Source organism: Coturnix japonica, chromosome 6 (genome assembly GCF_054131305.1).
Source record: "Coturnix japonica strain WE chromosome 6, WE-NBRP24, whole genome shotgun sequence".
Lineage (NCBI taxonomy): Eukaryota > Metazoa > Chordata > Aves > Galliformes > Phasianidae > Coturnix > Coturnix japonica.
The window spans coordinates 39,653,633-39,666,223 of NC_140668.1; the positions used below are offsets into that span (position 1 = coordinate 39,653,633).

A 12,591-nucleotide genomic window follows, 5' to 3' on the forward strand; every position below is an offset into this window, starting at 1 on the left:
TGCCTGGCTGCCAAGCAGTGCTGGCTGTGAGGCTGAGCCCATGCTGGATCCATCCCACCCTGAAGGTGCTTGAGGCACAGCTGGGAAAACACCCTCACATCTTCCCTGTGAAATACAGTGTTGTTTGTGTGGTGTAAAGCTGCCATAAATCACAATTAACCCCTCTTTACATGCAAGGAACAAAGGCACCACAGCTAAGGTCACACACATAAGTTACGTATCCAAATTTGGCTTCAGACAAGGCTGTGCTTCCGTAACCAGCAGATGATTTTGTTATTCAGCACCAACCCATTGCATGCTCCGCTGTGCTCACTAAATGGGTTCAGCCTCCTGTAGAGGGATGGGGAATTAGCATATAATTCAAGCATATATAACAATGCATATGCAACAGAGGGACAAATTAAGGTTGAAAAACTAAATTTAATTATAGTATTTCTAGATTTTTGTTACTTTATTATTTTATAGATACTTTTCAAGAAAAAAAAAATCCCTCAAATTCTGTTGCTGGGGATCCTGCAGAGGAGCTGCTGCAGGAAGGCTGGGTTGGCTGTGGGGATGCCTCAGCCAAGTGTCTGCTGCCTTACCCCCATGGCATGGGCACCCTGGGTGCTGTGCGGAGCCTGCGGCTCACCTGGTCACTTTAACTGCATCTGTTGATTTAGCAGTTTCTTGAATGGCTCTTCTGGCTTATTCTGAATTTTAGGTTTTATTTCCCAGATCTCTGGCAATTTGAGCAGTCCATGGGCAACTAAGTGAGGAAAGCAAACTGATTTTCCTTTAATGATCAGAGTTTTGCATGCAGATGGACCAGCAGGTGAACACATCTGGGAGGGTCAGGGAAACAGGTGCAAGCTGTGGCTGCTGTGTCACCTGTGTGTGTGCTGAGCCCGGGGCACAGCTGTGTGCTCTGGGCTGGGCTGGCAGAGACAAATGGAGCCTTTTGGGGGCCATGTGGGCCGGGAGCTGCCCCCTCCTCTCCAGAGGGCTGTCTGGGCACAATTATTGGGTGAGTAACTGCTACTTAGTTGCTTCTGTAACAGCTAAGAGCTTGGGAACTTTTTCCATTGGATGTTTCCTTTCAGAAGGGTTTCCCACCATGGTTCCTACCACGAGCTGGAGGAGTGATTGTTTTTGGCGTGCAGCCTCTGCCCTGCTCGTGCAATAGCTCACCTTCATTTTGTTTGGTGAGGCTGGCACATAAAGCGGATTTCCTTGTATACTTTGGTGATGTTCATGGGGCTGTATGTCTGAAGGTGTGGACCGTGGTGCTGCTCTTGCCCTGTGGGTGGATGTGGTTTGCTCGTTATGCCCTACCTCGCTGTGAGCACCCTTCTCCCCAGACCCCCGCTGTGGGGCAGGGCCACCCGACCCGTGTGGGGCAGCGGCCGTCAGCCCGACCCCGCAGCCACAGCTCCATCTGTTCTGGCTTTGTTCGTGAGGCGGAGGGGAGGGAGGTGCGCTCTGTGGTCAAGGGCCAAACTACATGTCATATTTCATTACCTTCATTAGCTACTACAGAAGGCTGTGTTAAAAGAAAGAAGGTTGTGGTTAACTCTTCAGCTGCCAGCTGTTACTTAAAATCCTTTTCTTGGTTCACTTCCTGGTCTTCTCTTACCTCCTTTTTGGCAGCAGTCCCCTCTTTGCTGGGGTTTTGCCCCATTGTAGCAGAGGTGGTGAGCTGTGTCCCCAGCTGGAGATGGTTAAAGGGAGCGCCAGTGTAAACCCATTAGGGAGTGTGTAGTTAGCATTAATAGAACTTGGTTTTATTTTGCCCGTGGTTGTCTCTTTTCCACCTCAAGGTATTCTGATGATTTAATGTTGCTCACTTGTCTGGGAGGGAGTGAGGGTGAGAGGACTTTTGTGACTGCCATGAGGTTGGGGTGGGTTTCTGCACTGGTTAAAGATGCACTCAGATGTGAAGAAAGGTTGTGAAGAAGAATGGAGAACTCCCTGTGATTAAATAATACGCAGGATAGGGATGCTGTGTCGCACACTAGTTGTAATGTGTCACGTATTGTCATTGCTGTCAGTTTGCCTCAAGCTGCATTTGAGTACATCAGTCTGGACTGGCTGTGGGATGCAGCTGTTGGGTTGTGCCACACTCTAACATGGCTCTCCCCTGCTTTAATGATCATAAAGAATTTGTGGCCACTGCCCTGAAGTGCGGCTGTTCAGAGGAGGGATGGGGGTATGGAGGGGGGGGGGGCTGCTGGAGGGGAGCCCTGGGATGGGAGCAGTGGTGGCACTGGGAGCGCTGGGCTGGGCAGCCACACTCGTGTCTCTGAAGTGCTGAGTGCTGCCGCAGTGCTCTCAGCTCTGGTTCTGCTGCCTGTGTTAACAACAGTGATCTGAGAGAGGATTGATGCAGAAGCACTGGCTGCCTCACTGTAACTTTCCAGCTGATTTATTCCCTTTGTGCTTCCATAGCACCTTCTTTTTCTTTATTTTGAGAGGAGGAAATAAGATTATAATTTTTTACTTTCTAATGTCTTCTCTAATGCAGCATGTTTTTGGGGGGAGAAAAATAAAATCAGTGCAATCTGGTAACTGGCTTCAGAACCTGAAAGTTGTATCTGCACCTGAAAATAAGTTTAGGAGACAAAACTGAAAGATCAAAATTATGTCATTAAAAAGGAGCAGATTAACAGCTGTGTGTGTTTCTTATTGATATTTCAGTGTTACCTGTTTCACAGTAGAAACAAAACTATATTCTTAATCAAGAAATTCTTAAGAGACTATGCAGTGGGAAATGGTATCAGCTTCAGACTGTGAATCTCTTCTCAGGCAAGTATCTGCTTGTTATTTGTTCTAGCATTTGTACACAGATGTGGTGAGACATAATCTGCACCGAGGCAAGATGGCATGGCAGGATTAAGATTTGGCTCCTTATCTGACTGCAGCAACAGCACATACAGTATTTCCACTCTTATTCTTAAAATCCCAAAAGGCTGCATTTAGAAATGACTGAGGTTTCTTAGCAGGCGGTGTGAGGGCTGTAGGACTCAGCAAGCACCACTGTAACATCAGGCAGTTCTTTTTCTCAAAATTAAATTCAAAGTTTGATTTGGAGAGAAATTTTGACCTGATCATTTTGGCTGGCATGGATGTCTGCTGCTTCCAAACAGAAAACCTGTGGCAATAGGAGTTTTTGATGGAAGTACCTCTGTGACCTTAACCATAGGGGTGTGAATGCAGAGTGGTTAAAAGATGAGGCAGAACAGCAAAATACTGCATTTAATTTATCATTAAGGGGTAGGAAAAGGCTTGTTTACTTCTTTCATCCTTTGCACTCCTAAAATGTTCAGCCATTATTCTGGAATGTACTTCATAATAAAACCCCGATGGCTGTGTTGCTGAGGGCTTTAGTGTCCATTGTCAAGAAAGGAAGTATTTTTAGCTTCAAAAAAAATTCTGTTGACTGATTGTTTCAGCGTTTTATTTGGGTGCTGCTGCTTTCAAATATCCTGGTAGCACAAGTTTAAATTCATTCTCAGTGGTCCCGTGAATTGAGAGGGTTCAGGAATACGTGGATGTTTCATATACAGTCTGACTTCTGTTTAAAGTAATTGGCTCTGCTTTACAGGCTTGCTCTGTTATGCATAGTTACTTTCTGCCACCTGCACATATCACCATGCGGTCTGTGTCCAGACACACCTTGTTGCCCTTTGGCTGCTGATGCCATGGGGTGATGGTGGCATCTCCAGCTCCTCATGCACCCGAGGTCCCTCTGCCAGCCCTGCAGAGCTGCTGCTGCCACCCCCTGCAGCCTGCGTGGTGGGAAGAGTGTGGGTGGGTGTGTGCCATCTTGTCACATGCAGCAGTTTTTCTTCCAAGTATTTATTGCAGCCTTTGCAGCCCAGGGTAAGGCTCCCTGCTTTTACTGTTCAGGGGATGGTGGGAGGTGATGTGACCCTCCCAAAAAACTGTGCCGTGCCCTTGTTCATTGCAGTAGATGTGCCGTGGTCCATGGCAGCTCCTCGCTCGGAGGACTTTGTTCTTCGTGCTGCAGTTAATGTGCTAACGGGGAGCCACGCTAATCCCCGAGATGAGAACTCGCAGAAAGACAGGGATTGTCAGGAGCAGCCTCTCAGGCTGTGGCTCTTACCGTAAGACCTCAAATTAATTCTTCTCCATGTCAAGAGCATTTGGCCTTAGACACAACAGAGACAGTCACATTTCATTGCAAAGTCAGGTTTTAAAGCCTGTTTGCCCAGGTGCTCGTTCAGTTGTCCTCAGCAGGAGAACCTTGGGCAACTCTGTGTGCAGAGCAGACCAGAAATAAACCTGCCTGTGCTGAGCGCTCCCCGGAGCCTGGAGGGCTGATCTCAGCTGTTACTGCTGACCCCTGGCTTGTGGGGGCTCCCAGCGGGCACCCTGTGCAGGGAGGGCTGTGCTGAAGTGAAAGAGGAAGTGGGAGCATACAGTGAGGTCAGCTGGCACGTGCTGGGATAGCTCTAGATGAACTGGGACTCCTCTATCCATCCAGCCCCCCTGGAGCCCCAATAAGCTATGATCCTCGATGTGTTTCAGCGTAGAAGTACCCCCAAACATATCTTCCCTGTTCCCTGGGGGTGAGCAGATACCTTTGTGAGTGTGAAATGAGATCTATTGCAAGTGTGGGGACGATGCTAGAGGCACAACAGAAAGGAATCCTACCCAACATGGGGTGCTGTCTTAGGGTTATGTGGTTGTGTCTGGTGAGTGCACCCCGAGTATGGATGTTCTGGTATAAGAAAGAAGCTCTTGGTTATCCTGTGCTGCAGCCAACCAATGCCTGGAACTATCTTACAAGACTTGCCTGATTTTTCCAGGCATTTCACTGAAGGAGAAGCATGGAATGAGATGTGACTTCCTCAGTGTGAGAAGGCATGGGAGGTGAAATGTGGGTGAGTGTGCTCTGGGCCCGCAAAGCTGGGGATGATGTTTGCTTCCAGCGATGCGAGGCCTACTGCAGTGCTCGGGCTTCAGCTTGCTTCTCTAACTATCTCCTCTATTAAGTTATTTGGCTAAGAATGAAAGGAAGTGAAACCCGTGAGCAGCAATGAATCCCATGGCCCATGCATCATCTGCCTGTTCTTTACTCATGTGCAGCAGTGATGTTTACGCAGCTTTGTAAATGTGCTTTAAAGGCCCAGGTGAGGTAAGCCTGTATGCATGAAGCATTATTGGTGTTGTGTCCTTGCTGTCTCATTCCCAAAGATGTTTGCAGAAAAAAGTGTTTGCTGTGTTGGTGTCTGCAAAAGCAAGATATCTGAGGAAACAAAGTGCTGAGAAGATTGCTGGATGAGGCAGCATGTCCTGGACTGGGAGCGTGCTGTTGTGCTGTGCCTGAGACAGGAGTTCAGGGATAGGGGAGGTGAAGAGTGTGGGATGTTGGCAGGATTGCACAGGGTTGGGGGAATGATGTATTGGGGCTAGTGCAATTTATGAGTGAGGGACATTGTTCAAGCTCTCAGCAAGTGCTTACTTCCTGCCTCCAACTAGAGCTATCAGTGTATCACTTTCAAAATGAGCAGTTTAAATTAAAAGCTAAACTAAAAAAGACCTGACTGCATCTGGGACTTGTCAGAAGCCTCATTCAGATCTGCCATTGTCACATTTTCCAAGAGCCTGAAGATGTGGAAGATAATTATCCCATCCCATAGACAAGTCTATTTGTTCCTTAAACCAGTCACCTCTATGGCTGTGCAATCTGAGCCTCTTTCCCCCATTTAAGAGTACAGCAGCTTATCAGGCTGCTGCTCTCCCCACATCTCCTGTTTGCACATGCTACAAGAAAAAGCATTTTGTAAAGTTGGTCTGGACTCTCCCGTTCCCAGATCACCTTATAAACCTGTGGGTTATGTTTCATTATGCCTCTTCAATTAACAAATCTGTCATGGCTGTCAGCCTGTAAGTAGAACTTGTCTGTAAAGACAAATGCTGTGGAACTTTGGCAGATGTTGAAGTGGGCCTGGCCCTGGCTGTTGGTGCAGCTGCTCCTTGGCTCCAGCTGATGATGAGGGAGTTCAGGGCTGCTGATGGGCAGCCCACAAACCTGGGGCATGTGAGCATCGTTCCCAGGCTGGGTGCTCGATTTGGATTCTGGTGTTCTTCAGGGGCTGTGGAAGGAGGACAGTTTTTACCTTTCAGTGTGTGTGCTGCCTGCTCTCCTTGTTGTCAGTCTTGGCACTTCTTTGTTTGGATTTGTACACCAACAAAATGTAGAAGACTTCCTGAAACGAAAGCGATGTTGTGGGGGCTGGGTGGGACAGCCATGTGGGTGCACTGCCTGCCATCCCCTGAGCTGTTTGTTCAATGTTCTGTGTACGCTGGCCCTGAACGGTCCATCTTCTCTCAGCATCCCATTAGAGAGAGCTGCTCTCTGCTTCCAGAGTTCTTGATGGTCACGTGAGGTAGTGAGGGGCTGAGTGGGCATGGTGGTGGTGGGCGGTTGGACTCAGTGATCCCAAGGTCTTTTCCAGCCTTAATGCTTCTGTGATTCGATGAGCCAATACAGTTTTGGTTTTTTATTGCATTGGAAGGTTTGCTTCCTGGGCAGGCAGTGTGTGTCAGCACCATGTGTCCCTGCAGAGCAACGTGCAGTGCCAGGCATCCAGGAGGTCCCCGCTGTGCTCCCAGTGCCTGGAGTGCTGCGGAATGGGGCCTGGCTGCCCCACACTGTGGGCACAGCAGCACCGTGTGGGGAGGGAGCAGAGCTGGGGACGTGAATTTTAGAAGAGGAGGAAAGGGATTGTCTTTCTTTGCATTAATATAAGATGAAGATTAATTCTTCTAGCAGGATTGTGTCTTCTTGTCAGAATTCAGTGGTTTTCTATTTTGGATAAGCGAGGTGCCAGAATGTAAATCCGACCGCCTTGTGTCTTTCAAAATAAAATCAAAAAGCCTTGCTGATTGCTTATACGGGCAGCTAGTGCACCTTAAGAAGTAAGAAAGGTTCAGACAGGAATATAATAAGGCCTGGGAAAGTGGCAGCATGAAAGGGATGACCTTTATTTGCAATCATAGCTGAGATTTACAGTTTATTACTGATAGCTTTTATAAAGAGCCATTCAGTTCAGAGGTGAGAGGTTTGTCATCTGGAAATGCAATTAACTTTAGCCTTATCCCAATCCCCCTGGTCTTAGTGTGAGAGCAGCACTTCAGCAATATCATGGGTTTTTTTTCCCCCCTCTAATTTCTTTTTTTCCCCTACATTTTAGTCTCTCACACCCCTTGTTCTTCGGCATGAATGCAGGTGCATGTTTTTTGCTGCTATTATATCATTATTATTAGATGCACCTTTTGAATTTTTTATTAGATTCAACCTGATTTTTGAATGAGAAGATTTCAAAGAAGAGTGACATTTAAACTGGAGGAGAACTAAGATAACTCATGGAAGGAAATTGTGCCATATATGTCAAAAATTAATTACAGATGTGAAGAATCTTGGAGGGGGAAAAAGGAGAAAAAAAGGAGAGGGGAGAAAATAAAAAGGGGAGGAGAAAAGCAGCAGTTGATTTTTTGGTAGCGGTGATCACGACTCTCTTCCACATGTAAAACCCATCCACTGACACCTGTCTTTGCATGTTTTAGCCTTGGTGTTTGGCAGTGTGTGCTTAAACATCAACCAGATGTGGTTACTCTGTCTGCCCGCACATGTACCCTGCACAGCATACAGCAGGGACAAATGGAGGTACTTGAGTATCCCCACGGCGTGGGCAGAACCCCCTGAAGGTCTATTTCTGTGTCACAGGTTTTTGCTTTTTCAGCCCCCCCTTGTCTGCTGAGGCGGCCCTGCAGGAATTCCTGGTGCAGGAGCTGGGCTGCGGGCTGTCCCTGCGCTGCTGTGCCCTCCTGTGCGGCTCTGGGCCCTGCCGCCTCCGTGTGCTCCAGGGTAAACTAGAGCAGAATAATTACTGCCACTGTGTTCTTCATCCCTATTTTATTGTGGCTATTATTTTCATCAGTGTTAGAGGTTAATATCCCTATTTTTCTCCTCTGCTGCCTGAGTGCAATAGGGGCTCGGTGCATGGGCCAGGTGGTGGAGGCAGCGGCGCTGTCTGCATCATGAGCTCAGATCAAACTGTAGGTGCAGTGTCCGTGTCTCCCACTCATCCTACACTGTGCAGCACCTTTTTTCCTGACCAGATTAGAGGAAAAACAGCAATTTAGCTGAGGGTGAGAACAGTCCATGGGCAGCAATGGGCTGGAGGTGCCCTGTGCCTGTCCTGCTTGGCCAGGTGCTGGTTGGCACTGCTCCCATGGACCTGTGTGTCTGGTGGTCTGAAGGAAGGGCAGTCTCAGATTTCCTACTTACTTAGAAAACATTTGTAAACATGCTTCTGTTTTCAGGGCCAAAAGGCACTGAGATGATATTCACTCTTGTGGCAGCAGCACTTGCTGTACTCAGTTGTATCAATCACAGCAGTATCCACAAAGGTATCTTGTTTGCCACCAAAGTGAATTTTATATCAACCTATCTGGAAAAGACAGAGCAGCCATCTCTAATTGATAACCTGAAAATGCATGTAAAATGCAGCATGTGTAATTTTAGAATGTTAGAGGCCATCATCCCATTTTGGAGGCAGTCAGGCCCTGGGCTGTGGCAATACGAGCAGTGCTTCCTTAGCTCTGATGTGCTTTGGACAAAGCCCTGCACTGCTCCATCACAGAGCTGTGCATCACCTGTGTGTGTGTGGCAGCTGTGCAATGGAGCTGATTTCCTCCAAGTGCTTTTTCTTGGACAAAAACGCATAGAAAATTCTCTGAAAAGGAGTCGCTGTGTTCTGGCACTGCAGAAATAGCTTAATATCAGCTCATCAATAAGACATTATGCCTTCTGTGTGACATAAAGCCTGGTGGAACAGAAAGGAGTTATTGCTGATGCTGTATGGACTACACACTTCCCACCCTGCTCCGCGACCATGTTTAGTGTGTTTAAAAAGGGCGGGGGGGAGAATTATAGGTAATTCTTAGCAGCAGTTTAAAAGCCAAATTCTGTTGAGCCTGCATCTTCTCCACAGGAGATATTTATAGTAAAACTGTAACCAGGAGGTTCCCCTCTCTTTCACTGCTCAGCGATAGAATGATTTATGAACATTACAATCTTACCCCTGGATAATGCTAAGTCTAACATTGTGTGTGGCTGAGTACCTCCACGATCCAATTGGGGTGTGGAACACAGTGTGGGTTGGTGCAGTGTGAGGGGATGCGTGGCTGCTTGGAGCTGGGATGCTGTGAGCCCACGGTGAGGCTGCGCTGGGAACCCCCTGTGGAACCTTCTGGGAGGAGGTGGGATGCAGCAGCAGGTGTACAGCAAGCTGCTCCAGCAGGGAATGGCCCATAAGCACGAGCAGAGACCATCCATAGAGCTGTAGGTCAGCATATCTCAGCCAGGTGAAATTCCAGATCCTGGACATCTGCTTCTCTTTCCCTACCCAGCAGATGCTCTGGTGGAGGTGGGAGCTGTTCCCACCCAAAGCTGGGGGTGGTGACACCTCAGGGCTGTGCTGGGATGGAGGTCTCTGCCACATCCCCGACCTGTGTTTGTGACTGGGGGAGCCGTGGCCGTGCAGGCGGTCAGCACAGCTGCTGGTGTGAAGCTGCCATGCCGCTCCTTCCCGAGGGGTTGTCAGGAGAAATGGAAGGGTTTAAGTGTGTGACCTTTTGCAGGAATGACTTCAACAATAGCTTATTGTACTGTGTCAACCACAGTTGTGGTTGTAACAATGAAATTCACTTTGAGAATGCAAATTGAGTTCCTAATTGTGAGATTTAATCCAGGGTGTGCTGGGCAGTAATCTCTTAAGAGTTTTGTTCCTGCTAAAGCATTTTGGATTCCCGCTAGAGTCAAATGTGCTGTTCCAAAGTTGAAAATATTACATACCCAGGGAGGGGGAAAAAAAAAAGGAAAAGTGGTTGTGCTTAATGAGAGCAGTGCTGGCACTGAGAGCAGAGCTCTGCAAGCTTTGCTGGAGATAGAGAAGTCATCACCATACATGTGTTAGTTTTCATGAGACTTTATAACTGCGCCCAACCAAGAGTGGCAGTGCTCAGCTGCACACTGAAACACTGTGGATGCCAATGGGGAAATTACCTCTGCTTGTAAACAGTGTGTGTGCTCAAAAATGCACCTATGGATAAGGGTTTTGATAACCATGGAGAGAAATACGGGGTTATTTTCTGCCATTTTTCATCTTAGTACTGAAAAAGTACCTCAGAACTCAAGCAGCTCAGGTCTGGGCACACTCCTAAAAGCTTTGTGTGTATTGTTGTGAGAAAGGTACAAATGGTTTAAGTTGAGGAAAAAATTGAAGAAGAGAAATAGTAAGCGTGATAGAAATGGAAGGTGTGAGGGGAAAGCCTTAGTGAGTGGTGTGCACCACCAGGCCGTTCCGGTCCAACTGCTGATGGAGTCATTTTGGGGGGATTTTCTGAACAAATTGCCAAATATTTTTGGGTCCAGCAGTTGTCTGTGTGTGCTTTGCTGGATATTTCATACTGCCTCAGTGTACTGAGGCCATGGCCAAGCACTGCTTCACGTGGAGCTGTGCAATTAAACGTATGGTACGTGTAAAGATAAGGATTTAGTGAAATTTATTTGCGGATTTCTTCACAAGCCAAGTACGTGATTGCTTTTGACTTATCAAGAGGCTCATTTGGATAATGACTGCAAATTTGGAACTACTTTTGTACGTCAGAAGACATCACAGGATTTCAGTGCTATGCCCTTTGGGTTAACATACAACTGGAGTCATTTACAGATTAATGAAGCCTGTCTGACGAAGATTAATTTCTGAAATACTTGTTGTCTGTTTATATGAAGTCACACTAGCAACGTCTGCTTTAGAAAAGCACACGAGGGGCTGAATTCGAGAGAACTGCCAAGGAAAATTAACTTCCCAGGAGAGCGGGTCCCCGTGGCTGTAATGACAGGAAACGCTCAGCTGTGAGATGCAGGAGCCCAGCACTGCTGTGAGACCGAGCCGATGGGTGGGAGGAACCAACCAGTTCCATTTCTACCCAACTTCAAGTGCATAAGATACAATGCTGAGAGCATCTTTTACTTGAATGTGAGCTTGGGAATGAACAGGACTGGGTTGAATGTATTGCTAAGTAAAGACATGTACCTGCTGTAGCGTGGCGCTGTGGGCCCTGGGGTCCATGCGGCCATTCCCTATCAGCCCCATTCTGTGCTTGTGCCGCTGCTTGTGATCAGGTTGGGGTTTCTGAGTGCTGGACTTGCATCACAGTGCGGGTTGCGGCTCTGAGCCACATGGGGCTCTGGTGCTGCAGTGCCAACAGGGAGGAAGGGTGCTGTGTGCCAGCATTGCTTACCAGCTGTGCTTCCTGGCAGGCAGCCCGTGTGGAGCAAGCATGCTGGTTATCAAATTAGTAAATAATGAGGCGGGCTCCAAAGGGAGTGTACTCAGAGCAGGATGGAAAAACGATCCCAACACATCTCCATCGCTGCGTTCCTTTGCAAGGATGGACAGAGCCACTGCTCTGCTTTTCCGCTCAGGCCCTGCTTTATGTGCAGCAGGGTTTGGTTTCACCAAATAAATATTGGAGCCATTTCATGAAATTTAGACTGTCTGTGGAATGAAATGTAAGCATCTGGCAGATGGCTTGTAAAACAGGATCTAGGGAACCACCTGGGTTTTAGGGATCTGAGTTACCTGAACTGGGAGAGGTGCTTTGGGTGTCACTGACCTATGTGAGCTTTTGCTTTGGGAACTTTGCACATAAGCAGTATTGCAGGGGGTGGGATTTCTGCCAAACCCCACGTGTTCCCCAAATGTGGGGCATGGTGCTGCCTGGCTGTTGCTCTGCTGCCTTGTCCAACTGAGGGATTTATGCAGTCCCCAAAGCTTGTCCCAGAGCAGAACTGCACAGGGCCATGTTCCAGCTCTGTGCAAGGTCTCTACTTCTGTGTTCTCTTCTGGTGACTTTGTGTTCCCCGTGATTGGTATTCAGGCAGCGTGAACTGGGAGGCAGCTTCTAGTCAGTGTTTCCTCTCACCAATGGGAGTGGAGCAGAAGTAATTCCAAATAATGGTCTTATGAATTAAGAACTTTAAATGTGGGGCATGGGTGGTGGTGGGGGGAAGGGGGAGAGCTGTCCTTTCCCATAGGATCATCCCTCGCCTTCTTCCCTGGTGCCAGCACAGTGCTGCACGCAGGACAGGCCCTGTAAAGTCTATGAGGGCTGCTGGCAGCTCGAGCCCCACCAGCCTCATCAGATTTTGGTGTATTTGGTCATTGCGGAGTCTCCTGCTTTGACTTCACTTCGGTGGCTGCTTTTGACGTGGCACATTCTTTCTTGCTCTTCTTATGTGTAGCCTGTCACTTGTTATTTGAGAAACTTTACTTCAGTCATTTGGAGTGTCTTGTTATACTTTGCACATCATTGGTTTATGTGTATGAGCTGCAGTAAAGTGCAGTGATTGCTTAAAAACACTATAGTTACTTAAAAGAGATGACTTTGATTGTGTGTTTTTTGTTCCCATCACAATAACACTTTGCAGGTGATTATTAAATTAGAGATTTTCTTTGTTTTTCTAACAAAAAAACCCAACCTTTTTCATGTCAGTGCCAATTATGAGTAGTA

General features: G+C 47.6%; 1 protein-coding gene across 7 annotated transcripts in view; it reads left to right on the forward strand.

The window, feature by feature from the left end:
• LOC146760598 (uncharacterized) overlaps positions 1 to 12,591 on the forward strand; it is a 343,150-nt gene that overhangs the window by 122,252 nt on the left and 208,307 nt on the right. The window contains exon 3 of one of the 7 annotated variants that reach the window (XR_014947596.1): positions 4,812 to 4,886. The exons of the other annotated variants lie outside the window; for them this stretch is intronic. The gene's annotated coding sequence lies outside the window, so the exon portion shown is untranslated. The remainder of the gene's footprint in view (positions 1 to 4,811; positions 4,887 to 12,591) is intronic. 7 annotated transcript variants of the gene reach the window in all.